The sequence below is a fragment of the Pleurodeles waltl genome, chromosome 1_2 (genome assembly GCF_031143425.1).
Source record: "Pleurodeles waltl isolate 20211129_DDA chromosome 1_2, aPleWal1.hap1.20221129, whole genome shotgun sequence".
Lineage (NCBI taxonomy): Eukaryota > Metazoa > Chordata > Amphibia > Caudata > Salamandridae > Pleurodeles > Pleurodeles waltl.
The window spans coordinates 129258428-129273725 of record NC_090437.1 but is presented as its reverse complement, the minus strand read 5'-3'; the positions used below and the strand labels follow the sequence as shown (position 1 = coordinate 129273725).

The window sequence follows — 15298 nt, the reverse complement described above, 5'->3', positions numbered from 1 at the left end:
CCTAGGATGTTGGAAAAAAAGGACGCACATTTGGTGTGGATTGCTTATGTGGACAAAAAGGGATGAGGGCCTAAGCGCAAACTGCCCCAAATAGCCAAAAAAAGGATTGGCACCTGAGGGGGAAAAGGCCTGGCAGCGAAGGGGTTAAAGACACTCATCTCTGTGGATTAACATGTTCAATAAAGATGTCTGCTGCATGAGAGCAGTGTGGTTTAACACTAAATAATACTCTTGAGTGTTGTTATGCGGACATGCCTTATGATGTACGCTAACATCACTGCGCCCGTCTCTATGGTGTTCAAAATGCCCACATTGCTTGCGATTCGGCAGTTGCAGGCAAAGTAGAACTTGCAGGAAAGCTCATGTGGTGAGTAATGGCTTTGAAACTTATTGGCGCCATTTTGAGTGTGACGTTTATAAAAATAAAACAAAGTGTCACTAACTTAGGCCAAAGCAGTACTAGAGTACTAGTCAGGCACAACACTCCCTCTGCAATGGATTCCATCATCAAGCCACATGACAAAGTGGGTGCGTGCCTAATGTCTCCTTACTGCTGCCACATAGCGTCACCGCCTCTCAATCACTGCAAGCTGCTCCACCCCTGTGCTTCACCGCATCCAGAGCTGCAACAACTGATCACGAATTTCTGTAGTAACCAGTCAGTGTAAGCAGAAATAGGTTCTTTATTTAGCAGCCCCAGACACGTAGTACAGGCGCAGGACACTTTACACAACTCATCCAACCACCTCCTATGGAATCCCAAACCCCATCAGTTCTAAGGTTACCTCATAATTCAAATTTTATGCCAACCAATCAATGTATAAACATTACAAGTATCATTTATATTACATGTTTGTTTCAAATTCGCCCCAGAGTTCAGTGTGGCAGTGTGTATACTTCTTATTTGTGAGGGCTGAAAAGCTTTGCAGAGAATTCTACATTCTCATAAAGGGACTTATTTTTGCCGGCGAGCATCATATTGGATTTCTACAGTTTATTTTATTACTGCATTTAACTGTGCATATACTAACTTTCCAGGAGTGTAATTGGGTACTTTATTTGTTCTTGACTCTTTCACCAATGTTTTGGCTTTATAACTTTGGCGTATAGAAAAGTCTATTGTAACATCTCAAGTTTTATCACGTCAAGAAGGTGTTTCTTCTCCTGTTAGTTATGTTTCCCAGGAAACACCGATTTGGTCTATTAATTACAAAAATGCAAAAACAGGAAAAATCAGTATAGCTGTTTTGGATGTGGCTATGAGGGGCAATTAGGAAACAATGCTTTTTGTCCGGAATAAGGTAAAAAGTGTAACCGGTGTCAGAAGCTAGGTCATTTTCAAGCAGTATGTAAAAATCTAGGAGGTCGAGATAAGGTTAAAATTGTGCATGTGTCTGTGCATGATGATGAGAATATGCAGGAATGTCTTGAGAAATTTGAAAATGCGTGTATTACTATATATAATTCTAGAACTGGTGGAAGGAAAAAAAAAAATCAAAGGTCCCTTATGTCATGCTACTATTAATGGCTGATTCTGGTGTGCCCCTCGCCATTTTGGCAGATACTAATTGTCATGAAAAATGGAGAAAGTCAGTAGTAAAACCATTGGAATCTGGCATTATCCCTAAAGCTTTTGGGGAACAAGATAGAGATGTGTTAGGTTACTTCTGTACTAATTTAGAATGTCTTGCTAGGCAAACCTGGACTAAAGTTTATGTGGAAGTCAAAGGGGTCAATATTGTGGGTTGGTTAGATCTTGCTAAGTTAGGGAATACAGCTCAGATCTCGATGTGATCCACCTGTTTTGATAGGTGATTTGCCCATTTTGTCTATTTGGTCTGGTGACGATGATCTTATGCAAACAATGATATTCCAGTTTCCTGATTTTTTAAGGATGAGATAGGGACTGTGAAAGGTTTGAAACACACAATTAGACTAAAAAAATGCACTTCTTGCAGTGCAAAAGGTGCACCCTATACCATTGAGTGTCAGGAGTGGATTGAAAGCACTGTTAGATTCATTGTGTGCTGAAGGTGTAATTCAACACACAGACTCTTCCAATTGGGTTTCGCCTGTAGTTCTGACAAAAAAAGCCATGATTCTCAATCACTCACCACTTTTGTCACACTTTTTGGGGTATTTAAGTTTTTGCAGATGTCATTTGGTTCGGCCTCTGCAGCCAGTGTATTTCAGAATTTGATGGTTACCACATTTGGAGCCATGACTAACATGCAGGCTTTCCAGGATGACATTCTCATTTTCACAAAAATCAGGGAACAATATCTAGAGGTGTTGCATAAAGCACTGAGTATCTTGCAAAAAAAGGGGTATGATGATCAAACCAGAAAAATGCCATTTGTTCGGGTGACAAGTTGATTATTTGGATCATATCGTATCTTGGGAAGGCCTCCTACCCAAATTTAGTAATGTGGATGCCATTGCCAAAGCACCTCCTCCTGTGGACAAGGAAGCTTTGCACTCCTTTCTGTGACTTTGTGTGTACGACGCTAGATTTGTGCCTGGTTATGAATTGATTGTGCAACCCATTAGAACCTTGCCTAAAAAAGGGCAAAGATTTGAGTGGTGAATGAAGCACTTGAAAAGTTGAAGGGTTTGGTAATGTGTGTGCCTGCACTAAATGCGTATGTACCTGATGGAAAATCTGTTATAATGGTGGACGCCAGTATGAGCGGCATTGTTGCGGTGCTTGGACTGTGGGTGTCTGGAAATGAGAATACAGTGACTTTCGCATCACAAACACTTAAAGAAGCAGAAGAACACTATAGCACAATAGACAGTCCTTGCATGTGTTTGGGCGTGCAGAAACTTTCATCTGAGGAACAGTATTTGATATTTCCACTGATCCCAAGCTGTTAGTTCACCATGTGAGTGGCAAAAACGTAGGTAACGCATCTGCTTGCTTAGTAAGACGTATCTAAACTGCAAGAATATGATGTAACTGTAAAGTACATTCAAGGGAGGAAGGATTTCTGAGCAGATTGCTTGACAGGGCTTCTGCTACTTGATCATGAAACACTGGATGAAGACTTGAATAGTGAATGCGTTGTTGCAACTATTGGTGCCATTCAGAGATGTGCTGGTTCCATTTCAGAAAAGTGTGACTAGAGGCTACCAAGATTTGACTTTTTGTAAAGTTTCTGAGGTCATTGAGAAGGGTTGGCCCGGGGAAACGGGTATCTGGGGAACTGAAGAGGAATGGATTATTTATTCCTCCTGCAGGTGTGTGTGATCGTACTGTAAAATGTGGGCATGAAGGACACTTATGTATTTCTACAAGGTGTAAGAAAATAAGACAAAAGTATTGGTGGTCAGGATTAGACAAACAAGTGTCTGTTCACGTCAATGAGTGTCTACAGTGTTTAGTCTCAGACAAGCATTTGAAGTCGACTACTAAGCCATTGTCCCCAGTTCCTCTATCTTCCAATGCTTGTGAAAAGGTAACATTGGACTTTACAGGGCTATTCCACTTATTGCCATCAGACATGAGATTTCTTATTTGCTCTTATTGTCTATTTTTTAAAGTGGATATATTTCTCACCTGTGGACACACCAAATATGAAAAATGCTAATCATTTTTTAAAGAGCGTTTTCAAGGGTGAAGGTGCTCCAAGATGCAATAATTGCTTGCATTTTTTTCTAAAGAAATGAAAACTTTTCTAAGAAGCCAGGATACTGATCATTTACGAGTTGCATTATACGGCCTTTGTTCCAACAGTCTAGTTGAAAGAGCCAACTGATTGTTGAAAGAAGTACTACAAACTGCTCTTTCTTCTACATAAATGCAAAATATTTTTGGGGAAAAGACAATTTGGGCGTATTTAACAACTCCAAATTCTCTCACTGGCATTTCTCCTTTTTTTTGTCGAGAGGGAGAGAAGCTAGGTCGCATTTGGTTCCGAATTGGATGCATAGTATTGTCTTAAACAGTGGAAAGATGATGGATCACAATCAGGAGTTTTTAAGTAATATGAGAAGAAGAGTTATACAGGGAGTGCAGAATTATTAGGCAAGTTGTATTTTTGAGGATTAATTTTATTATTGAACAACAACCATGTTCTCAATGAACCCAAAAAACTCATTAATATCAAAGCTGAATATTTTTGGAAGTAGTTTTTAGTTTGTTTTTAGTTTTAGCTATGTTAGGGGGATATCTGTGTGTGCAGGTGACTATTACTGTGCATAATTATTAGGCAACTTAACAAAAAAAAAATATATACCCATTTCAATTATTTATTATTACCAGTGAAACCAATATAACATCTCAACATTCACAAATATACATTTCTGACATTCAAAAACAAAACAAAAACAAATCAGTGACCAATATAGCCACCTTTCTTTGCAAGGACACTCAAAAGCCTGCCATCCATGGATTCTGTCAGTGTTTTGATCTGTTCACCATCCACATTGCGTGCAGCAGCAACCACAGCCTCCCAGACACTGTTCAGAGAGGTGTACTGTTTTCCCTCCTTGTAAATCTCACATTTGATGATGGACCACAGGTTCTCAATGGGGTTCAGATCAGGTGAACAAGGAGGCCATGTCATTAGATTTCCTTCTTTTATACCCTTTCTTGCCAGCCACGCTGTGGAGTACTTGGACGCGTGTGATGGAGCATTGTCCTGCATGAAAATCATGTTTTTCTTGAAGGATGCAGACTTCTTCCTGTACCACTGCTTGAAGAAGGTGTCTTCCAGGAACTGGCAGTAGGACTGGGAGTTGAGCTTGACTCCATCCTCAACCTGAAAAGGCCCCACAAGCTCATCTTTGATGATACCAGCCCAAACCAGTACTCCACCTCCACCTTGCTGGCGTCTGAGTCGCACTGGAGCTCTCTGCCCTTTACCAATCCAGCCACGGGCCCATCCATCTGGCCCATCAAGACTCACTCTCATTTCATAAGTCCATAAAACCTTAGAAAAATCACTCTTGAGATATTTATTGGCCCAGTCTTGACGTTTCAGCTTGTGTGTCTTGTTCAGTGGTGGTCGTCTTTCAGCCTTTCTTACCTTGGCCATGTCTCTGAGTATTGCACACCTTGTGCTTTTGGGCACTCCAGTGATGTTGCAGCTCTGAAATATGGCCAAACTGGTGGCAAGTGGCATCGTGGCAGCTGCACGCTTGACTTTTCTCAGTTCATGGGCAGTTATTTTGCGCCTTGGTTTTTCCACACGCTTCTTGCGACCCTGTTGACTATTTTGAATGAAACGCTTGATTGTTCGATGATCACGCTTCAGAAGCTTTGCAATTTTAAGAGTGCTGCATCCCTCTGCAAGATATCTCACTATTTTTGACTTTTCGGAGCCTGTCAAGTCCTTCTTTTGACCCATTTTGCCAAAGGAAAGGAAGTTGCCTAATAATTATGCACACCTGATATAGGGTGTTGATGTCATTAGACCACACCCCTTCTCATTACAGAGATGCACATCACCTAATATGCTTAATTGGTAGTAGGCTTTCGAGCCTATACAGCTTGGAGTAAGACAACATGCATAAAGAGGATGATGTGGTCAAAATACTCATTTGCCTAATAATTCTGCACTCCCTGTAAATCAATAAATATACCAGAAAAAACAACTTTGATTAAAAAAATAATGTGAAGGAGAGAGGGTTGAAGAAAGGAGGATGGTGTTAATAAAAAAAAAAAAATCATTCAAAGTATGAAAGGAGAGAAAGTTTTCTGAACCTGTTAAGATTCTTAAAGCAAATAAAGCTTGTGTTCTTCTTTCCGGTGAAGGGTGGTGGAATGGAAATAGCGTTACACTGCTTAGTGATTCACAAGCAAAAAGATATGTTCATACACATGCTAATTCCGATGAACATGATTCTATGTCAGTTACAGATGTGGTGAAAACACAACATGTAGTTCCACAAATTTTATTGGATCAAATGTGTGTAGGGTCCGACAATTTTTCCAACAATGGTGTGGTGCAAAGAGCACAAACTGGATTTATGAGTGATTCCAATCATCCACATGCAAAGTGTGCTTGTGCCATTAAACTTCCAGGATTTTGTTCTTTCTTGATTTTTATGTATTGCGAAGGGAGATGATGTAGTATGCAGTTTATTTATTTATCCATTCTGTAAGTGTTTGTATTTGTCAATCATCTGCTTTTACATTATGCTGGGTAATTGCACTTGTTTCTTAGCTTACTCTGGTACTTTACTTGTATGCATTGTTCTATGACACATCATTGGATTTTGAAGGTGGGTTTTGGAATCCATGGGTAACAGCTGTTGCCAGTGGAATACAGACCCGCTAAATGCTTCCACGGTTGTGGGTCTATTTTGGAATAAACTTCAATTTTGGTCCCAATTAATGTATCTCGCCATATTATCCTGGTTTGCTGTGACCCATACTACACGGTTTCAGAGGAAGAGGGGATTTTGGGCCTGCTAGTTAAGGGACAATATGTGAAGTACAGATTGGTGGAAAAGTAATTAGAGACAGAAATATTTGGAGGAGTAATAACTATTTTCAAAGTGTATAATGGGTGGGCGTGATCTCTAGGGTGAGATTTGATTGAGTGAAGAGATGGGGAGAAGTGTTAATGGCACATATGGAGGACTTTAGAAAGGCCCAAAAGTTGGTATTGCCATGAAAAGAAAAAACCAAGAGGATGCATACTCCTGTTTCATATCAGGCCTCTTTCAAGAGTGCAGAAGTGAAGATCTATTGCTCATTAGATTTGGATATCAATAAATGGATTTAAATAATTACTCAAAGAGAAGGTTCACTTAGTTTAGGCAAAAAAGAGATTTTTGGAGATAATGTTTTTGATCTTCTGTGTATTACACATTTGTTGTCCCCTGAATGGTGACCAGTGCAACATTCTTCAGATTGTTTGGAATATCAGTAACAAAGGCAAATTCTCAAGTATAAAGGATTTGCTTAAGATCTGAATGTCCAAAATTGCCTCTACCCAACAGTTTAACGGTTACTGTGGAATTGGTTCCGAGAGAGCATAGCTTATATAATCTATATTAATATGAAACGTTTATATATTAATGTGTAATGATGCCGCCTAGAGACTATAATAATAGCGATTTTGCTTAAATGTGCAACTGAAATTGTGAACACGGTGAGTGGCCACCAATGTATACGCAAACTAATAATGATGAATAACATGTTTATGTTATTTTCAATTAAGCTTATATTAACATTCGCATTACTGAATCTGTATTGAAAATCCTCATAAGCCTTAAGTTAGCGTGAGCTGCAGATAAGCTGATCGGCTCTCATATTAAATGCATTTCTCTGTTTTCCAGTGTGCTGACTCACAAGGGGCCATGACCCCACAATGTTCTTTTTCTTCTAGCTTGGAAGATGAATGTAACCATGTTAAATCCTTTCCCAGGCGCATCTTCGGTGCCCTGGAATAATTGTTATAAATGAATTGAAACAAGTGTAGATTAATGTAATGTACAAGGTCATTCAAACCGGGACGACGAAGAACTGCTGACCAAAAGATGTACCAAGAAGTGCCAAGAAAATTAAGTAATACCGGATGTGCCACCTCTGAAGACGTCAATTATGAAGACCAATCAAAAGCTGTAGATAATATGGGGTGAAGATTTGGGATTACCTAATGTGTAATACGATAGGTTAAAGATAGTGGGCTATAGCAAGTGTCCAATAGAATTTTGGGGGAATGTACTACGAAAAAGGGATAAAAACCCATGTCACAGAGGGGTCATCAGAAATTAGGTACGGAATGCTATTGATTTTATCCAGAAACTCTGTCACTCTGTTTGGTGACTTTGAGACTTATTAAAACCATCCCCACCCATAGACTGCCCATTTACTCTTTTCCTCCTTACGAGGGAAGTGCCCCTATGCCCTTTAGTTGAGTCCTGACTGATGGCGTTTTGACTGATGTCCTGAAGATGAAGACTGATCATGTGTGCTGACCAAATCTCTGGAGGGTAATTATGACAATGCATTTGTGATTTGTCTGTTTGCTTTTCCTTTCTAGGTACCAACTGCTTGTTTTGACAGAGACCATAGTTAGATGTTTTCCAAACTGGTGTTCTGAATCTTTTTGCATGAAGCCCAACCTGCGGATGCTAATCAGTGGTCAGGACAGGGGTTCACCAAATCTGACGCAAATAGACAAACAACTGACATTATTCTATGTTGAACTGATGCACATTTGACACCCTGCTATCTTGATCTATGTTTACGCCGTGCTATGTTCTGATGTTTGTGATTCTCGCGTTAATGAAATCCTATCACAGCTGCCATATCGTAACTATACTCTTATGTTTCTTGGTTTTGAGATTAACTCATTTACTCGTACAATGTAATCAATGGGGAATAAAATTCATAAAATTCTATTAAACTGGTGTGGTTATTCATGGCTGGAAGGTCATGGTTACGTCGTCAATTTGATTAAGGACTTTGACTAAAGTGAAATGTATTGTTGTGATAAATATTGATGACATTATTGACATATTGATTAGCTATCTCGTCCTACGGTGTCTCTCAACTCGGTCAAAAGATTCATTGGCCTAAAACGAGTCCTAATGTGAAATAAATTAACATAAAAGGACGCGTTATCAGTTCCAAAGGGAATTTGCAGACATTTCACCACTGGGCAAATATCGATTCATTCTTGACGCTGGTGTTTGCCAAGAGGTAATTGGTGCTTTTTTTATTTTATGAGGGGTGCCACTGTGGGCCCTTACTCCTTTTTCAACCTTGCCTGTGGGTGTTTCACAATCTACAACTGCAGCATAATTTAATTAGGCATTGCAGTGCAGGTGGCCAAACGTCAGTCAGCAACAATGTACATGGCAAACGTCTGCACACGCTAAAGGGTTTAGTCCTTAATGGAAAAGGGGCACAAACTCTTGGAAAGGGCTTCAACAAGAGATGAAATAACTGCCAGAATTGTCTGGGGATTGTAGGTCCACTGAAAACAAATCTTTACTTTAGCACAGAAAGCTTATGTAAACAAAGGGAAAGTGGGTCCAGAGAAATGTGTGCCAGTAGGTGTATACTTGGCCACAGCTGGTAAATGTACCAGCTGGCAATGAGGGGGGTTCATCAGCTCAGGTAATGTTTCATGCTTAATTCCTTAAGGACATATCAGATAATTTAACCTGTTGGGCTATTCGGAAGGCCCAAAAGAAATATTATTCAAGTTTTTAATGACAGAGCATTGTTCATAGCCTGAGGGTAAAGATTATTTTCTGAAATACAGATGCTTGTGTCAGATCAACAACTTTCAGTTTGAGTCCCTCAAAAGGAGAGAGTTCATAAAGTTGGCTAAAAGTGCACTAACCTAAGATTCATTAATTTTCTAACAGTTCTAGGGTTCATTGTAGTATGTAGGGGAACCGTGCAGGCACAAATACCTCAGGAACTGGTATTCAGCAAACAACAGAGGTTGTTGGTAGATCAGATTTTTCAGTGGCAAAAAAAAGTGGACACAACAATTTTTGTTAGGATGGCATGACTAAGGAATTTGCTCAGTTATAAATCTGATGGAGTTCAATGATTTTATGTATAACATATTGAGTTCAGCATTAGCCATTTCTTCAGTTCCAGTGGGAGGGGAAGTGCATTTATTCACATGCATTCATTTCCAACTTTCACTAACCTTATGGTGCTTCGCAAATGTGTTGCCTTTGGTGGTTGCATAGTTACTTATAAGGGGTGCAAGATGAAGTCTTTAATTTGACAGCATTTTGATAATGCTGCCAGACACATCAGTTTTGCTTGAGTAAATTTAACCAGATATTTTGGTATTTGTGGTGATCAGGGACAAATTCATTGTGGAATCTGTGAAGATGACACTATTTTGTGCTTTGTGGTTGACACTGTGGATGGCTTATTGAAATGTCCCCCAGTGAAAAATTTAAAGAAACTGTAGACAGTGATAGGTGCGGATCGTATTTCTTTGAAAATGTTGGCGCAGTTTATCAGGTCTTTATTCTCAATGTTTCAAGGTTTCATGTCTAGGTCAATTACATAATTTGACACTGAAGTGGTACAGAACCTAAAGGTGTGGCATAGCAGACCAATTTTTAGTGGAGAGGCCGAGTTTGACAACAGTCAGATCAAATCATGAAGGGGCTGCGGAGGAGCAAGTATCGTCAGGTCTCAACTGGACACATTGGTCATTGGACGAGAGAGGATGCACTGAAACGTTTTGTGTATTATTTTACAGGAAGGTGTTTAAGAAATAACAAAGTCAACTGTTGTGTGATGTTGAGAATGGGAAGGAGACGGGTATGTGAACAAGGTGGGGGATCCTCAGACGAAAAGACTAGTGGATTTACCAAAGGATTTAACAAAGGAGTGATGACATTATTTGACTGCACAGGGACATAAAAGGGCAGGTGCAGCATACTCCATGGTTAAGGAACATTTTTGGAACTTCCAGGATGTAAGCTGTTAATACTGGAAAAGTTTATGTCAATGTGTGCAATGATACGTCCACATATAACAATTATATCGCATTACTATTAGCAAATTCACCTGTCATGAACTATCCATCAACCCTGACACCAAAGTACACGATCAGGCAGGTTCTGAGACCTAGGCCTGAGGTTACTGACTAACAGGTCACAGGTGGGGGCAGCACGTAGCCAGCAAACAAATGTGCAAACAGGAAACTTAGATTGATCCCACAGATAACCACAGCAACACCACAATGGTCCCAGGAGATTGGCCCCAATAAAACACATATAGCCAGAGGGGTGCACGCATTCCCAAAACACCATAGAATCAGATCCCACATGAAGTTAAGAACACTTATCCAATAAGAATACAGCAAGCGCAGTAACAAACACTGATCACACGTGCCTCAGGCTGGACGTCTGGACACGTTACCCGCTGGTTCATATTGTGTCAACCAAGATTGAGGCCCATACGCATTTGTTATCAGGATATTATTTATGACTCCAGGGCAACGGCTCACATTCTTTACCCCAAAAGGAATGTTGTAATTGTTTTATCATAACCAGAGAAATGTATAAAAAACAGCTCCGAACAATTGTACCTTGAGACAGTCCTCAGACATCGCTTCTGTAACTGCTCTCCGGTCATAATGTTTAATTAAACAAACTGTTCCTGTTTTGCCAAACGGCTCTTCTCTTTTCCATTTTCAAGGTCAATTCACATTTGAGCAAAAAAGCTAATGGGTGTGGGACAGTTTGTCAGTTTTGAAGACTCACAAGAATTAGGATGCTTTTAGAGTGGATACATTTGCCATCATAGTTACTGCTCAGGTGTAGAGGCTTTTCTGTTGGCATACAGATACAGAGGTGGGAGTGGATCAACTTTTACACAGTTTGAAGGGTTTGGTCTTATGTGTATTTTATTTGGGTACTAGGGTTTTATTGTGGATTGAACAGTTGAAGGAATTTGTTGAGATGGTAACAGTATTCAGGTGATCTCATGCTTGTTTTTCAGTGATAGAGATGTCAATAGATTGTTTTTGTCATCTTTTGTGATTGTCAGATGTGTTGTCAATCCCACCAGGGATATTGCACAAGCTACAGATTATTGGCTTTTGATTTTGGTTACAAAGAGGCTTTCAGGAGAATATGGTTGATGGTATTTTCTAGGTGGTGTTCAAAAGTGATTTCTAAATCTTGGGCTCCACCTGCAGCAAGAGCCTGCAGAACTAACTTGAGAGACATTGTTACTTTGCTTAACTGAAAGGGATACTGGACCTACTTCAGCTCAGATAGTACAGCATGCAAATCTGTTCCCTGAATAATATGACCAAGGTTTTCTCACAAGACAGTTAATTTTTATAGTTTGTCTATCGCAGTGGTATGGATTTGCCAAAGGGAAGGCTTGGTATGGCAGTACGTTTTGGTAAGTGTATTAGGAGTGTTAGGTTGGTTTACCAGCTCTTTTCTAGGTACAAGTTTTGTAGGAAGTGACTGGAAGTCACCAGTTATTAGAGAGACAGGATAAACATGAGGAGTTACCACTGCAGGTTTTATCCTTGAAGCTTACTCCGCTGTTATGTCTAGTATGTAATTGGAGGCTTTTGTTCTATCTAGCAGTTTTTAATTTTTTTACTGGTAGTGACAAATTGTATTTTGTGTGAATGAATATATAAAAGGCAGACAAGCCTTGGGGTGTCATATATTTTACTTCTGTTCATGAAGCCACTTACGTCTGTATCCTCAACCACCCTAATCTTGAGAGGTAAATAAAGTGAAAAATCAGGCTTGAATTGATTAGGCATTTTCGGTCAGTAGGCCTTCAGCTGCTAAATCTTTCAAGATGGGTGGTGGATTATACAATATTTTCCATTCAGCTGATGGTTTGAATGATGAAATATTTAGGCAATTATATTTTAAACATCTTTAGGGAGCAATGTATTTTGTAATTGCGAGGCTTCCAACTTGCATGTTAGCCTCTATGCTGGCCCACAACATGTACATTTCCACAAAATGGGAAGCAAACATGGAGTTTTTAAAGATACAGAGGCCAATATTACCCGCACCCACCTGTGGAACTTCACTTTAATTTATTTTATGGCTTCTTTTGCAATTTGAGAGCAGCTGCTGTGGAGTGACTTATCAGGTAGGTAAGGACTGCACACACCTATTCAAGAGACAAAGAAAATAAGGTGTTGATTGAAGATGTTGAATTTATGTTTGGACATCTTTCTGTTTTTGATTCCGTTTGTTTCCAGGTAGATGGCTGCTCACTCTTTGTTTTTAAATGGTATTACAATGTCTAGAAGTAACACACTGCTGGATTTCTTTGCTGCTGTGAGATGTCATAAAGGAGCTAACGCTCAATGTTAGCCTCTGTGTTTTTAATAAAATACACATTTCTTCCCATCAAGGTTTGGAAAATCTACATTTTGTTTAAAAGCAGCCACTGACTGAAACAGTATATCAATGAAACGGAAATCTCCCCAGTTCCAAGTACATTTTTTAAATTAGTTAGATGTTATTGGAGGTGACAAACATAGTTCTGTTTTGTCAACACATTAGTGGCTAGGAACAATTATTGCCCTATTTATGTTCTCTCTCCTATACCAACTATAAATGCAGGAAATATTCCATAATGACAGGATGTTTTCTGCCCAGAGATTCATGACCGTTGAAGAGAACAGAAGGATTCAAGCAATACCTTTTCCCAAAACACATTTAAAAGATGAATACATCCATTCACCATTAGGAGGCCCACTGACACATTGACAACTATGAATTTTTTACATGTAGATTATTGTGGATTCTTAAGGGTTTTACAGCTGAAGGCAAGGTAGTTAATACAAAAGAACATTCGCAATGTGCGCTAACAACATAGAGGACGTTGGCTGGAGCAGTCAACTGTGAGCCATATGGTTCCAAGCTGAAAGCATTTACTGATTTCCACTCTCAAGGGCTTATTTTCTGAAAGGTGGACGACAGCACTGTGGCATGTGCCACAGACAATCTTCATACAATACAGATGAAATCAAAAATCTCGGTTTGTCCTCGATTTATTATACAAATTTACCATTCCCTTTCACTCCTTGCCCTTCATTTTTTGCTGTCCGAACTGCGCCGCCTTTGCACTGTGAGCCCAATGTCATACCCTAAATTGAGGTCTACATTATGCAACACACTAAGAGTGGAACTGGTGAGGCATCTGATCTATGGAGCAATACCTCTATTGAGGGATGTTGGAAAATTTAGAGCCAGGTGGGAAAGCTTTACCACAGCATTATGAAGCATTTGTGTCACGGTCAATCACAAACTCCTAAAGAATGGACTGGTCAGAGAAACTGCAAGAATCATGGTGCAATATGGGTATCTCACGCTGAATAAGAGAAACAAACTTGACAAATCAAATATTTTAGCACTGGTAAGCGTACTGTGCTTAGGTGTATTACAAGTAGATGCACAATTTGGCTACCCTAGTGTATACTATGGCCCTCATTACAACTTTGGCGGTCTTTGGAAAAGACCGCCGAAGCACCGGGCACCAGTATACTGCCAGTGCTGGCGGTATTTCTGGCTCCCTATTTCGACTTTTCCACTGGGTCAGCGGATGGTAACAGTGTTACCGTCCGCTGGCCCCATGGAAAAGTCACATCAACATTGCAGCTGGCTCGTAATAGTGCCGGCAGCAATGCTGATGTGCAGCAGGTGCAGTAGCACCCGTCACACATTTCACTGTCTGAAATTCGGGCAGTGAAATGCGCGATGGGGCTGTGTCTGGGGGCCCCTGCACTGCCCATGCCAAGTGCATGGGCAGTGCAGGGGTCACCAGGGGCACCCCGAGTCCCCCTTACTCCCAGCCTTTCCATGGTGGTGTTTACCACCGTGGCCAGGCTGGCAGTCGGGGACTCATAAAGCACCCCTGCCCTGGGGATTATGACCGCCAGGCAGAAGCCTGGTGGTATAGTAAAGGTATGGCCGTGGCTATTGCGCCACGGTCATAATAGCTGGCGGAACAGTGCCAGCCTGTTGGCAATGTTACCGCCAACTTACAGCCGGCCGCCAGGGTCGTAATGAGGCCCTATGTGTGTGCACTGGGGGTCTGTTGCACGACTCTCAGTAAACTAACTGTGTACCACTGACAACTGCTGTCATCTGAAAGGAACGCATTTGAATGCTAACAAGGCCCAAGGAACTTTGTGTTGCCCACACAGTATGCAGAAATAGCTCTAAATCGTGGCAACATTGTACGCATTCCCCTCAATTCTGTATGTCCTTACATCTTGGTGACATGTTAATTCTTCTGTATATTTTCGGACATACCACTCATTCTTTGGTGGTGTGATGCTGTCCTATATCTGTATTAAAGTAGCTTTCACAACACAAAAGTATGATGGATGGAGTGCTGAAACTTTTCAAACACTCACCCCCAGTAACAGATCTGGTTTAAGGCATTGTTCTTTTGCTCACTATGTCACCCCAGTTTGGACCCAGTCATATGCAAATCAGTCTTGACCCGGTAGCCCATGGGAACAGTCAAGCCATCACGGCCGGGCCCGGTCCTCCCTGGAATGGAAACAAGCATCCTGGGACCCGTTTCAGGGTATCACCCTTCATCAGCCAGGCTAGCTTGAATCCAGTGGCACAGTGAGCAAGGGGTCCCTGTCTGGGCATACCCTAGCCAGTTAGGGAACACAAAGCAATATCACAAAATAACATGATGGACAGAGTGTTGAAACTTTTCAAACACTCATCCCCAGTCACAGATCTGGGTTTAATCCATTGTTCTTTTGCTCACCATGCAACCCCAGTTTGGACCCAGCCATATGCAAATCAGCCTTGACCCTGTTCCCCATGGGAACAGTCCAGCCCG

The 15298-nt window shown here is 40.7% G+C and overlaps 1 protein-coding gene across 4 annotated transcripts in view; it reads right to left on the bottom strand.

The window, feature by feature from the left end:
• SH2D4A (SH2 domain containing 4A) overlaps positions 1–15298 on the bottom strand; it is a 988680-nt gene that overhangs the window by 261457 nt on the left and 711925 nt on the right. The gene's annotated exons all lie outside the window — the stretch shown is intronic.